This window comes from Rhinolophus ferrumequinum, chromosome 7 (assembly GCF_004115265.2).
Source record: "Rhinolophus ferrumequinum isolate MPI-CBG mRhiFer1 chromosome 7, mRhiFer1_v1.p, whole genome shotgun sequence".
Classification (NCBI taxonomy): domain Eukaryota; kingdom Metazoa; phylum Chordata; class Mammalia; order Chiroptera; family Rhinolophidae; genus Rhinolophus; species Rhinolophus ferrumequinum.
In genome coordinates, this window is record NC_046290.1 from 64,786,929 (window position 1) to 64,800,142 (window position 13,214).

Below are 13,214 nucleotides of genomic sequence, written 5' to 3' on the forward strand. Positions count from 1 at the left end.
GCAGAGTGGTAACTTTTATAAAGTTTATCCCTAAACAGCAAGTCCTACTTTAGGGAAAATGAACCTGAACGCGACTTCAGATGATAAAGGCCATTAAAGATAAACACTAGTCATCAATTACACAAGCAGTCCTTCTTCTAACTGCGCATGCTCAGGGCGTGGTTGATGAGAACTGTCCTGCGCCTGCTCAGTACTTGGTTTTAAGTTGATCCTTGAGACGCCAGAGTGCGCCTGCGCCTGGAAGGGGTGGGTTTAGAGTGGCGTGCGGAGGGCGGGGCTGTCGTTGATTGCTTCTCCCGCGCATTTGCAGAGGTTTTTTTTTTTTCAACCTCAATTTGATGGTTGCCAGCTGACCTACCCGTGGGGTTATCCAGGGCCTGTGCGCGTTTTAAAGGCTTTAGGAGAGCAGTCGGCGCTGGCCCTGGGACTCCTCTACCTCGGCAAAAGTGGTCACTGACCCTGTACGGTAAACAACTTGCACCCCGTCAGAGGGTGCGTCCTCTATTTATATCTTCCCTACAATAGCAACGAGGATAACAAAACTTGTATGATAATGTTTTTGTTTATATCTTGTTGCATGAACTATATTTTAAAACTTTAAAAAGCAATTAGGGATTTTGGTATCATCACGTTAGGTGTGGGTGCTACACATGGTCACAGAGGATTGTGCTCCGCTTCAGACTTGATCTCATTTTCAGACACTGGTGTTTAGCCTATCTCAGGGGCCAGTCTCATAACTTCTAGGGTAAAGTTTGGAATTTGGTATTTACAGAGTTCCATTATTATCATGTTTTTTTTTTCCTTCTGGGGTTCCATTGACCCCTGTGTTGGTTTTCCTTCCCTCCAAGGCCCTACTGAGTATGTTGCTCTGTCTAAAGGCAGAGCTAGCCCTTCCATGGAGCATGCACTGGAGTTAGAAGGCAGGCCGTTGAATTAGCCCTGTCTTTTCAACCAGAGGAGTACCACTCTGAAATCATAGAATACAGAAAGCGGAACAGTCCTCTATCCCCTCTAACTCCCTTTGGTTTCTTTTTTCACCTGAATGCAGTAAATCTTTAACTATGTTCAACTAAATGGAAACCTCCATTGAAATGGAGTTTTTTTGTTTTGTTTTGCTTTTTTTTTTCTTCTGTACTTCACATAAGACATGAAAATGAAAAGTTTTTAAAGAAACTAGATGACTAACTTCTGGAGTGATGGAGAATGAGAAACACATGTTGTTTGCTTGCCAACTCTCAATCCAGCACCTTAGTAGACATTGCTAATCTATTAATGGCACAGACCTTACTTTACTTTTCAACTCTGCTCCTGACAACCTCCACTAAGGGATTAGATTTCACTAGAATTGCTGTCCTGGTTCTGGAGTATTCCCTGGGGTTTATCACACTGAGCCCAAATCTCTTATATGTTCAACATTAGTATCTATATTAAAAGAAATAATAATCTTAACCAGACTCTTACTGAACTCAAGGAGTTCACTGCTTGGGGTGTTCCATTCAAGAACAAGACATGTTTATTGTTAGGTAGTTTCATTTACTTGCAGCAAGGAAAGCAGACATGGGATTCACATGCAAAGCTCTGTCTCTTGTAAGGGTGGCTTAGCCATTGCTTATCTACATTATTTGGTTAATTATATGTTGATGTTTTTTCTTTGCAGTTGCCTACACTTACCTAGTTGGGTTCCTGTCAAGCTCATCCTCTTTACAGCTGTGTCTGCAAAATACTGTGCTAGCATTTAGTAAGAACTGCCTAGACCTTGAGACTTTTGTCTTATCTAACAATACCTTTGAAGAGTAAAAGTGATTCAAGTACTGTTCAATGCTCTGTTCTACTCTGTCATACCATACTTCGTAATGACTAAAACAAAACAAAATGCAGAATGTTCTTTATTCTTTCATTTACCATTTATCAAACAAATACGCCAGAATTTTTGCTCAGTCCCGGGGAAACTCATTTCTGACCCGTAAGCCTTGTGGTGGAAGGAGATGAATAAAAAGTTAGAGAATAGAATGAGAAACGTATGCAAAGGATTTATCACATTATTATTTCCTGCTCCCAGACCCCCCCGTGCGTACAATGGGTGTACACACGCATGCACACACATACACACCCCTTGTTCTCACAAGCTGCAGAGAATCTTGGCTGTCCACAGATTAAAGTTTAAATTTCTTAGTTTAAAATTCCAACTTCTTGGGTTAGTATTCAAGATCTTCAACAATATGTATTATTACTTACTTTCAAGTAGCATATACTCCTGCATAATTGAACTACTTTGTTTTGTACAACTTTCTTGATTTTCTGTCTCACTGCCTTTTTACTTCCTCTGTAATGCTCCCCTTCCCTCCTTTTCTTTTTCCTTTTGTCCAATCACCATATATGTAAATCTACGTACTAGTCTTCAAATGCTACCCTGTTTCCCCAAAAATAAGACCTAGCGGGACAATCAGCTCTAATGTGTCTTTTGGAGCAAAAATTAACATACGACCCGGTATTATATTATATTATATTACATTATACCAGGTCTTATAGTAAAAATAAGACCAGGTCTTGTATTAATTTTTGCTCCAAAAGAAACATTAGAGCTGATTGTCCGGCTAGGTCTTATTTTCGGGAAAACACAGTATATACCCCATAAAGGTTTTATTATCCCTATATGAGTTTTCTAGGGCTGCTGTAACAAATTATTACAAACTTGGAAGCTTCAAACAATAGAAATATATTCTTTTACAGTTCTGGATCACGTTCCCTCTGGATGTAAGAGAGAATCTGTTTCTTGCTTCTTCCAGCTTCTGCCAACATTTGGTGACTGCTGGCATTTCTTGGCTTGTAGTTTCCTAACTTTAGTCTCTGCCTCCATAGTCGCATTGTCTCCTCCATTTATGTGTGTTTCTCCATCTGTCTCTATCTTATAAAAATACATGTAATTACATTTAGGGCCCATCCAGATCCTTAATCACATCTGCAAAGTCTTTTTCTCCCCCATAAAGAGTAAATTCATAGATATTAGGGATTAGAACCCATCGATATCTTTTGGTGGGTGGGACATTATTCAATTTATCATAATCCCAAAAGGAAGTAAGCTCTCCCTCTAATCTTCTGTAGCCCTTTATCTTTAATGAGTCTGGCCACTTTTTAACCTCCTCTGTTAGCCCATAAATTAGATTAATTATGGAAAAATTTGAAGAAGGAGATTAAATAAAAACCTTTAGAGTCAAGGAAAATAAAAATGATATATTTATGCTTAAGATATTATACTAGCCAAAGCTCAGAAAAACTGTGATAGTCTACTGCACATGGGTTTCATTCATTTGGGTATCAGAGGTATCAATGGTGGGAAAAGACAGTATGGAATACATGGATGTGTGGAATTTATATCAAGTTCGAATTAGGGACACGATGCAGACTTGCGGGGTTCTGGAGCATGGCAGAGCATGTGGCAGAGAATTATATACCTTTTAAAAAACAGCTCCTGGCATACTGCAGAGCCCTGAGAGAGACGGAGTGCCTGGCATTGAGGTACCAAGTGACATTATAGTCACAACTGTCCTTCATGAACTTTTCTTCTGTTGGATCAATCATCTTATAAGGTTGGGCAAGCTCAGCAACCATCTATCATAGGTGAACACAAGACTGAACACAAACAGGGCCAGAAGGCACAAAACAAGCTTCATGAGCAGGTAGCCTGGACTCCCATGTCATCCACTATTGTTGTCCAAATGCCTCTCCCTCAGCTCTTACCGCCATGGTTGATCTCTTATGGTCAACTAGTAAAGGAAAAAAAAGTCCACATTTGCTTCATTGATGCGTCATTTTGATATTTTGGTTGAACTATTGCCCCAGTTGGCTAGAAAGAGAAGTGATCAAAGAATATCCTCCCAAAAGGCAGAGCCTTAAGAAGTGCACTTGGTCCTTCACTTTGGGTAGTGAGAGAAATAGCCCAAGGTTAGAATAACATGGATTCAGGGGCAGGGGTGAATAGCTTACCTGGTTGGCCAAGGGGCTGGAAGGAGAAAATTTGTTACACTGTTGACAAGGAATTCTGAGATAGAGGCATGAGAATGGGTATGTGGGAATGGACAAGAAGTGTGAGTATCCCTGGATTGCATACTAATATCTAACATAGAAAAGGAACTAAACAACCAGGTAGACTGCCACCTTGTTTAATTGACAACAGCCAACCTCTGTCATTGCAACCTACCATCCCAATGAAGGCATAAGTGGTACACAAATGAGTTAGTGATGGTAGCAGGGATGGAGGAGGCTATGCGTGGGCCTGATGACATGGAAGCTCCAAGTTACCAAGGCTAGTGTGCCTTCAGCAGACACCAGTGCTGAGTTCCCGTCCCTTGGTGTCAGATTGACTACATTGGACCTCTTCTACAATAGAAAGGCCAAAGCCAGACATTCATATTGACAGTAATAGACATAGACACAGGATGCCAAAAGAATGTATACACATTTTAAGAAAGGAAAACTATTAAGATTGTAGTACTCAATGTGTACTGATAACAAAAGCTGAATACAAGTCACATTTGACTTCTGCTCTTTCAAGAGGTGCTCAAAGTGGTTACCATCAGCGTCTGGACACTTCTGATTACTCTGAACTACTGCTTGAGCAACGTTGACCAAAATGTCCACTTGTATACATTTTTTTGGCACCCTCGGTATTATAGACATGGGTTTGCTTTTTCTGTCTGCAGGGCCTCAGCTTGCATCAGTATCATAAAGCTTCTAGAGTGTTTGCTCTAACAGTGTGGGCCTGCATTTCTGAGCAGATACCGCAATATGCATATGACCATGGGATCCCTGCTCATATCACACATCACACCATTCAGAAATTGCTGATGTGATAGAATCATGGGAAAGTCTATTGAAGGAACAGCCTGTTTGAGGCTCTGCTGAATTGTCAGCTCAGAGGTATACCCTGTGAGTTTGAGTCGCCATCCTCTAATAACTTTTATATGGTCTTCAATAGGTAGAACACATAGGTCCAAGAATCAAGGGGCTGGAAATAGTATTGACTTTGCCTACTGTCATTCTCAATAATCCACTTGTGGAATTTTCATCTCAGCAATTATGGGCTGTCATGGTTTAGAAGTTTTGGTTTTCAAAGGGGGATATTTTCACCAGGGGACACTGTCAAAGTTCCGTTGTACAATAAACAGTGGCTGCTATCTGCTCTTAGATTAGTTGTTTCAAGGAGACATGGCAAGAGAGGACATAGAGAACTTGGGTTGAGGATCTGGATTATGCCAGACAAATTTTGGAGATTAGCAGGCATGCCAGCTGAGGGTGAGATATCTAGAGCGGATAGTAAGGTAATGATGAGTATCATTTATAGCCCAACACTAGCTGCAGTGATGGGGACTATAGTTTTCCCATTTACCTTCCTCCTCTAAGATTCCCCCAGGAAGAGAGGCTCGCTGGAATCCTGAAGGAGCTGCTTCCAGAACTTAAACAAAGAAGTAGATCCAAGCAGCACAAGGGTTGAACTGTGGAGGGCATTGTGAGGTGCCGTGCAGATATTTCCCTTCAGGAATGAAAGGCTTCCTCCACCAGCCCCCTCTGCCAGCTACTGGGAGCGCTGCCAGCAGAAAGTGCTCAGCTGTTAGCCCCTGCTTGGATTGCATAGGCTGAATGGAGCCTCCTCACCCAAGGTCATACTTCCTTCCTGGGTTTGCTTGAATCCAATGACTGATTGACAAGGATGGCTAAAGGCTCAATCTCTTTGCCCCAACTCAGCATAACTCCAAAGGATCATCCTACTTTCAAAATTCCCTGTAGAGTCTGCTGAGACCTCTTTTGGTACTGCATCACAGTTCAGCTTCTTCTTTGCTGATCCTGCTTCTTTCCCTGTTCTCCTCCAGGGGTTGATCAAAAGAGCACTCCCTATTAATACTAATATAGTACAGGGTTGGCTTCCTAGGAAGCTCACCCTTCACTGGTGTTTTTCTGGGGCTTTAGCTTAGTGTTAATAGGACCCTGCCACAAAAATGAGATAGGTAGGAAAAGACCTCCAATTGAGAAGGTGGTCATTGGCTTAATTTTGCAACTAACTAGTTTTTGACTTGGATATCCTCATGACTTCTCTTTTTATTTTGAATGTTTACTATATAACACACTTTGGTAGGCAAAACTCAGTTCATTACCTAAGGGAGCTTATAGGTCTAATGGATCTTAGGTTATTTATATCATAAAAGGTTTGGACTTGAATTAGTGTTTCTAAACCTTTTGTTAATTTAAATCCGCATGTCAGGCCCCATAACCTCCATTCCACTGGTTGAGAATCACTCTCTTCTGTGTATTTCTAGGAACTGAGAATATTTGGTTGAGATTTGTTTTATGAAAATAATGCTTTTCATTTTGAAAAATATACCATGATATTAGATATGCCCTTTCAAACTGTATTCCCCAAGCCCCTTGATGATTTTTATAGAATCTTTCACCTTAGGAACGAGTGGACAGGGGATTAGTCAGGCTGGGTTCAGTCAGGGGACAGAAACCATATTAGTTATTTAAACAGAATTTAATATTAAGAATTATGAATTTGGCATAAACCTAACTAGAACACTGAAAGGGGGAAAAATACTAAGTTACCACAATTACCACTACTAAGGCTGGAACAACAAAAATAAGAGGTTGAAATAATTAAAACTTAGAAACTTAGAAGAGGACTCATAGGCCCAGACGTCTGAGGAGGAGGCTTTCCCATATTGGTGCTGAATAGCTCTGGGGCAGGAGGACATGATAAGACCGGTTTGGCAAGTGTTGGAAAAACTGCACAGTAGATTCAGTTTTTGTTAGAGAAGGGCAATGCTGCTGGGCTGAGAAAGTATTGGGACAATGCTAACAAAAATGACACACCCAGGAAGCCTGGAGGAAACAAACAGAAAGCAGACGGAAGGATCAGATTGATTATTCCTTATTCTAGAATTCCTTTTCGGCAGAGTCCAACATCGAGCCAGCTGGCAAAGTAGAACTGTGGTTTACAAGGTCCCAGCCCTAGTATCAGAAAGTAGAGTGCGGAAGTCTGCATTTGGAGCTGAATAGCTGGTGCAATCTTTAAGATATGTTTGGTTTTAAGATTCTATTTGTTTGCCTGTTAGACCTACACAGGGAAATTGAGAATCTTCATGGTTGCCTTTTTTTTTTTTTTGATATGTTTTCTTTTTGTGTACCTTGATTCAGGGATAAATTACTTGTTTCAGATTTTTTGTCTTCGACTTCATTGCCTTACTTTAATGAACATACCCATTTTAATCCTCTGCTTCCTTTTTGTTGTTGTTGTTTACAAGAGTTATAAATAAACCTGTTATTCTGGTAGTGATTTTTATTAAATAGGGGCTTTCTGAGTTACTGAAAATAGTATGCATAACTGTCTTGGTTACAAATTAGAACATTTAACATATTATTCCAAGTTATTCTTTCAAATGCTGGAATTTTAAATGTTTCCACACATTAAACTTTACATAGTTTTATGATTTTTTTCTTTGAATAATGAATCTGGGCCTTAAAAATATTCTCCAGACTATGGGGTATATAACTGGCCCTCTGTTAGAACTGCTTTTTTTAGTCTAAGCTACTGCCTGACTTCCAAACTTGGTTAAACGTTCTGATTATTTCCCTTTTAACATGGCTTAATATGCTACTCTTTATCATGAAAATATTATTTGCTCACAAAGAGTTCTCATGAAAATAGACTTTATATAAAATGTGGTATTAAACTTTCTGTAGGAAATGGTCAAATAGAGAATATTAAAAATGAGGTGTTCAAAAGTGAAAGGGTTTAATTAGCTGAAGAGTACTTTAAAATGTCTGTTGAGATAAATTAACAAACATGAAAATGTAGTAATTTAGTCACTTATGTTTATCAGTTGAAATTTTATTATAAAGAATAATCTATTAAAAAGAAACATTTATTTTCTATATAAAAATGTATGATGGTCCAAAAATATACATTCTCTAACTTCCAAATTGTGAAAATGGGTTCTAGTTATGCTTAATGAAAGGCAGCAAACGTGCCAGACCCCCAAATAGAGCAACTTCTTTTCCTTAGGTCAATTTATGAATACCTCAACATACTTGCTGAAAGTCCAACCTGAACAGAGTAGTTCATATACTGGATTCTTTCATCTGAGTTTTGGGAAACCACTGTTCTCAAGACATGTTCAAATGCTTCTACTTTTATTACTCCAGGTGTCCCTTTTTAAACAGGTCTCCCAAGAATTAAGATTGTTTAGTTCTCTTAGAATTCTCAACTTTGTTAAGCTGTCATCTATATATAGTCTGAGGACATCTGGAAACGTTGGAATTAGCTTTGAAAAAAGTGCTGGGATTTACTATCGTCACCAATACTCTGAAACTTCAAACTTACTTATTAATCAACTAGGGAGTTCTTGTCAAGGACATCAGAAGTTGGCTTTAATTGATCTGTGGTTGCCACCTGAATATTCGTTCATGTTGAACTGATTTGTTTCTCTGAACATATCTAACATATGTTAAGCCTGTATGGAATAAAGCTTACACAGTGTATAGTTCAGCCAAAAATAACCTGTCAGCTGGTAATTTTTAGAACTTTCACTATTTCTATAAATTTTAGAGGTGGCGTCTTCTAGTACTTAATATGTGCTCTCTTTACAGTTGCTGGAGAAGTTGATTATGTAGTTTGTGAATAAACTGATGCCCTTTCTTGCACTTTTCTACCTGTTTCCTCTCTAGGTATTTTTCTACCTGTTTAACTCAGGATAGGCGGATAAAAGAAAGTGAGGTAAAATGAAAACTATGCTATTTTTATTGTTGTTTTTATTTTATTGGCTCCGAGATAATGTTTATTAAGAGTTTGAAGGCATTACATTGAGTCTCCTGGCTCTTCTAAGGATCTTTGTTGTTTTTTTCTTCCTTGTTACTATTTCTCTAGATCTCAGTGATTTCAATAGTAGTCTTAAATGTCAAGATAGATCATAATTTATTCATGCTTAAGGTATTTTAGGACTAAAGTTTTAAAGAAAACCATTTCATTTTTAAAATTATATTCGGAATATAGAATTTCATGTTTTACTTTTTCAGCAATTTTTTTTAATATTCATTTTTAATTTTGTACATAATTAAGTGAGTGTCAGCAGAATCTGCTAATTATTCCCAATGTCCCTTCTTTTTTGTTTCCTTTCAGCTAAAGCTGCTGGTCTCCAGCTGGGCATCTGTGAGCTAGATATTGCATTTCTCAGTCCTGATAGAACTAAATTGGTTATATGTCTAAGTTTTTACCATGGTATGTGAGTAGAAATTATAAATGCACCTTCTGAATCTTGCGTTTTAAAAAATTGGGTATGCACATCTCTGTATTTTATTCCGTTCTCCTGTAGGCTGGACCTTGACCAGCTTCAACCCTGCAGGTGAGGGCAGTACTCTGAGGGGATGTCTGAAAAACAAGATGGGGGGCGGCCCGGTGGCTCAGGCGGTTGGAGCTCCGTGCTCCTAACTCCGAAGGCTGCCGGTTCGATTCCCACATGGGCCAGTGGGCTCTCAACCACAAGGTTGCCAGTTCAATTCCTCGAGTCCTGCAAGGGATGGTGGGCAGCGCTCCCTGCAACTAAGATTGAACGCGGCACCTTGAGCTAAGCTGCCACTCAGCTCCTGGATGGCTCAGTTGGTTGGAGTGTGTTCTTCTCAACCACAAGGTGGCCGGTTCGACTCCCACAAGGGATGGTGGGCTGCGCCCCCTGCAACTAGCAACAGCAACTGGACCTGGAGCTGAGCTGCGCCTTCCACAACTAAGACTGAAAGGACAACAACTTGAAGCTGAACAACACCCTCCACAACTAAGATTGAAAGGACAACAACTTGACTTGGAAAAAAGACCTGGAAGTACACACTGTTCCCCAATAAAGTCCTGTTCCCCTTCCCCAATAAAATCTAAAACAAAACAAAACAAAAAAACCCCAAAAAAACAAAAACAAAAAAAAACCAAGATGGAAGGGCTCTGGGCCGTGGGTGGCCCTTTGGAGCAGGCTACTTTCCCATGCTGCTTCACCTGCCAACTCTGAATGTTACATGACAGAGCTATAAACTTCTACCTTATTCAAACTGTGTTTTGGGGTCTTTTGTTACAAAAGATAGTTCATACTGTAACTAATGCAGGTAGGAATTTTAGTGAAAATTTTCTGATGACTTTGAGCTTTAAAGGAGGCCCTAGAGGCCAAGGCTCATAGATACTAAATATCCACATTCTAAACTTCGGCACTAACCCATTTGTACAAGGTTGGGAAAGGGGGCTTCCTAAACTCAGTTCTGCTCTCATTGAAGATTGAAAGATGGAAGCCTTTACTGAGTATTTTTTTGCGGGGGGAAAGAGATGTCAGTGTTTTATGATGTTACTTCCTCTACCTTTGCCACAGAGAGGAGAGTGGTGCTATCGGAGGTTAAGTGATGGAGCCTTGAAGAGACCCTTTAGAGAACTTCACATATGGCACTGGGGATGTAGGGGTATGTGGACTGGTAACTACCTCACTCCTAGGACTCTCACATCAAAAGGCTGGCTGGAGGGGGTCTACTGGTAAAAATCAAAAGGAGAGGGTGGTATTGAAGTCATCCTATGCTTCTAGAGTTTGGTGGGGCATCCCTCAAAGGAGTTAAAGAACTTTGCTCATTACAGGAAATGACTGAGTGTGAAGCGTCAGTGGACACCTGTGTGATGCCAGGTGGGTCTCTTTGTGGTCACCACCTGGTTGAGTATGAGCTTCAGAATAAATTGTACAATGTAATGTTCTTGGGCTGTACATTAGGTTTCATTGAGACAGTGAAAGTTATAAGGTGACTCAGTCAGAATCTAGTCAAGAAACAGGAAACATACCAATTGTTTTAACAGAGAATTTTATATGTAGAATTCTTAACCAGGTATTAGGGAACAGGTATCCCTTTAAATTCAGGATACAAAAGGGAAGAGGTTGGTGGTTTTGAATCTTAGAGGCTTGGATAAGGGATCCTGAGTTGTGACACAGATCTCTGAGGATGGGTCATGGCTTGATTAGTGCTGGTACTTCAGGAATATGGGTTCTGGGCTGAGAACTCTGGGGAGGGGAAACAACTATCTGCTACTGGTATCTTTGGTAGTTTTGGGAGTGAAACTGCAGCCCACTGCTGCGTTAGGATCAACCGATTCTGCTGGAGGTAGTGTCATTTTTGAGTGAAGCTGACAGAAGTAAGAAACATTCAAGAAAGAGCATGTTCTTTCCCCCTCTTCCTGTCCTATAGTCTCTTTTGAGTGATCCCATTGACAGAATACAACAGGGAGCCAGGTAGTCTTTTTGGGTAGCACCCTGGTTTGAATGATCCCAGACCAATATACCTACTGCGAGTTCCATATTTTGTCTTCCAGATTCACACATTTTGGTCAGCCATTGAAGGGGAGTGTAATTACTTTCCAGATGCAACCCTGTCCATTCTGCTTCTTTAGTTTCTTAGAAGCAAGTCATTTAATAGATGACTGTGTCCTCCAACTACAGGGAATACGTGAGAGGTTTTCCAGTTGGTTTTTATTTTTTGTTTTTGAAGTCCTTCTCTCTAGGCATGTGATTGAAGTGAAGAACCACCCACACTCACTCTGGAATGCATCAGAATTACAGCTTTCTTCATAGAAATCCTCTTTACAAATACTTTCATACTCTCCATCAACAAAATCCTTTATAGTCTTGATAAAGATGAATTGTCTATCCATTTCTCAGCCACCTATTTTGAAATTTCCTCATGGTTTGAATGGCTCTTGTAATGGTGAGGAACGAGATTCAGATGTTGAAGATACAAATGAAGAATTTGAATAAAATTGTTTCATCAAACTAAATGGAACAAAGCAATATTTCTAGATTACTATGTGTTCTTATGTGATATGTGATTTAAGTATAAACAAAATTAATAAATTTAATATTATTAATAGGCATGTGGTAATTCCATCTACATATATAAAGGTTTATATGTTCATTTTTGGGAAAAAAAGCCCCTTAAATTGGATTTGCCACTGAGAAAATAGGAGATCATTTTATATTAAGAGTAGCCTTATATCTAGGCATATATGATAACGCATATATATGTCCTAAGCCACAGTTTAATTAGGAAAGAATTATAAGTCCATATTTTTCTCTCCTCTTGATATTTAAATATACCAAATAATACAAAATTGAAGTCTCTACCACCATTTTTCATATCTCTGATGAAGAACCTGTATCACAAATATATGGTTAACATTTCAACAATTTTTACCCATTGAATTTAAATAGCTGGCATTTAAAATTTAATTTTGATGAAGTGCTTTTAATTTATGGATATTATATTGCTATACTAGTTTATTAGCTTTTAAAATGTCTTTTGAATAATGACCTTTCTTATTTAACTTGCACTGAAACACCAGCTTATTAATCTGAATCTTTCATCATTTTTGACTCTGGGTCAATCTTTAAAAATTTTACCATTAATAATAATTCAGAAATATATTAAAATATTTATTATTACAGTTATCTTACCAACTTAAACATAGTAAGTTTAAGTTAATCTTACCAACTTATAAATGTGTGTGTGTCTGTCTTGTTTGTCTATCTACCTAGAACTTCCAGTTGAATCTTTTTAAAATAGTTTCCATTTCTCTGCAGACCTTCCCCATATATTTATTCATGTCTACTTTTTCCTGAAGTATTTGAACATATTTATAACAGCCTCTCTAAAGTATTTCCTGCTGCTTCCAACATCTGGGATATTTCGGGACATTTTTCTATTGACTTCTTTTTTTCTTGATATGTGTCAGGTTTTATGTCTTTTCTCAAATGTAGGTTTTTATTTTATACTGGACATTGTGATGGTAGGTTGTAGGGATGCTGTATTATATTGTCTTTCTTTGGGTGTTGAGTTTCTTTTTTCTGGCAGGTAGTTGAATTACTATAAGATCCTTTTGTTCTGTCAGAATTACTTGTTAGTGTGGGTGTATTTTGGATTTGTCCGTAGTCCTTAGGGTTTATCTCTTCTTTTAGTTTGTGATTCTAACTGTTGGGGAATACACTTTGGAGAGTTGCAAATGAGGACCTGAGGAGCTCAGCAAGATCTTTCCATTGCATTTTGCCAGAACACAACATTTTCTAGCTTTGTGCAACTTCTCTCTCACTTTTTTTCCCCATTCAACTCTTAGTAGCTACTGTCTGCTAGGCCTCATGGAGTCCCAGTTTGAAATGCAT

General features: G+C 38.9%; 1 long non-coding RNA gene across 1 annotated transcript; it reads left to right on the forward strand.

Moving 5' to 3' along the window:
* The first annotated feature begins 277 nt into the window (after positions 1–277).
* LOC117025300 (uncharacterized) lies at positions 278–9,553 on the forward strand. The gene is made up of 4 exons (XR_004423577.1): positions 278–492; positions 8,719–8,767; positions 9,170–9,268; positions 9,363–9,553. It is a non-coding gene; the product is annotated as an uncharacterized LOC117025300 (long non-coding RNA).
* Positions 9,554–13,214: the final 3,661 nt, after the last annotated feature.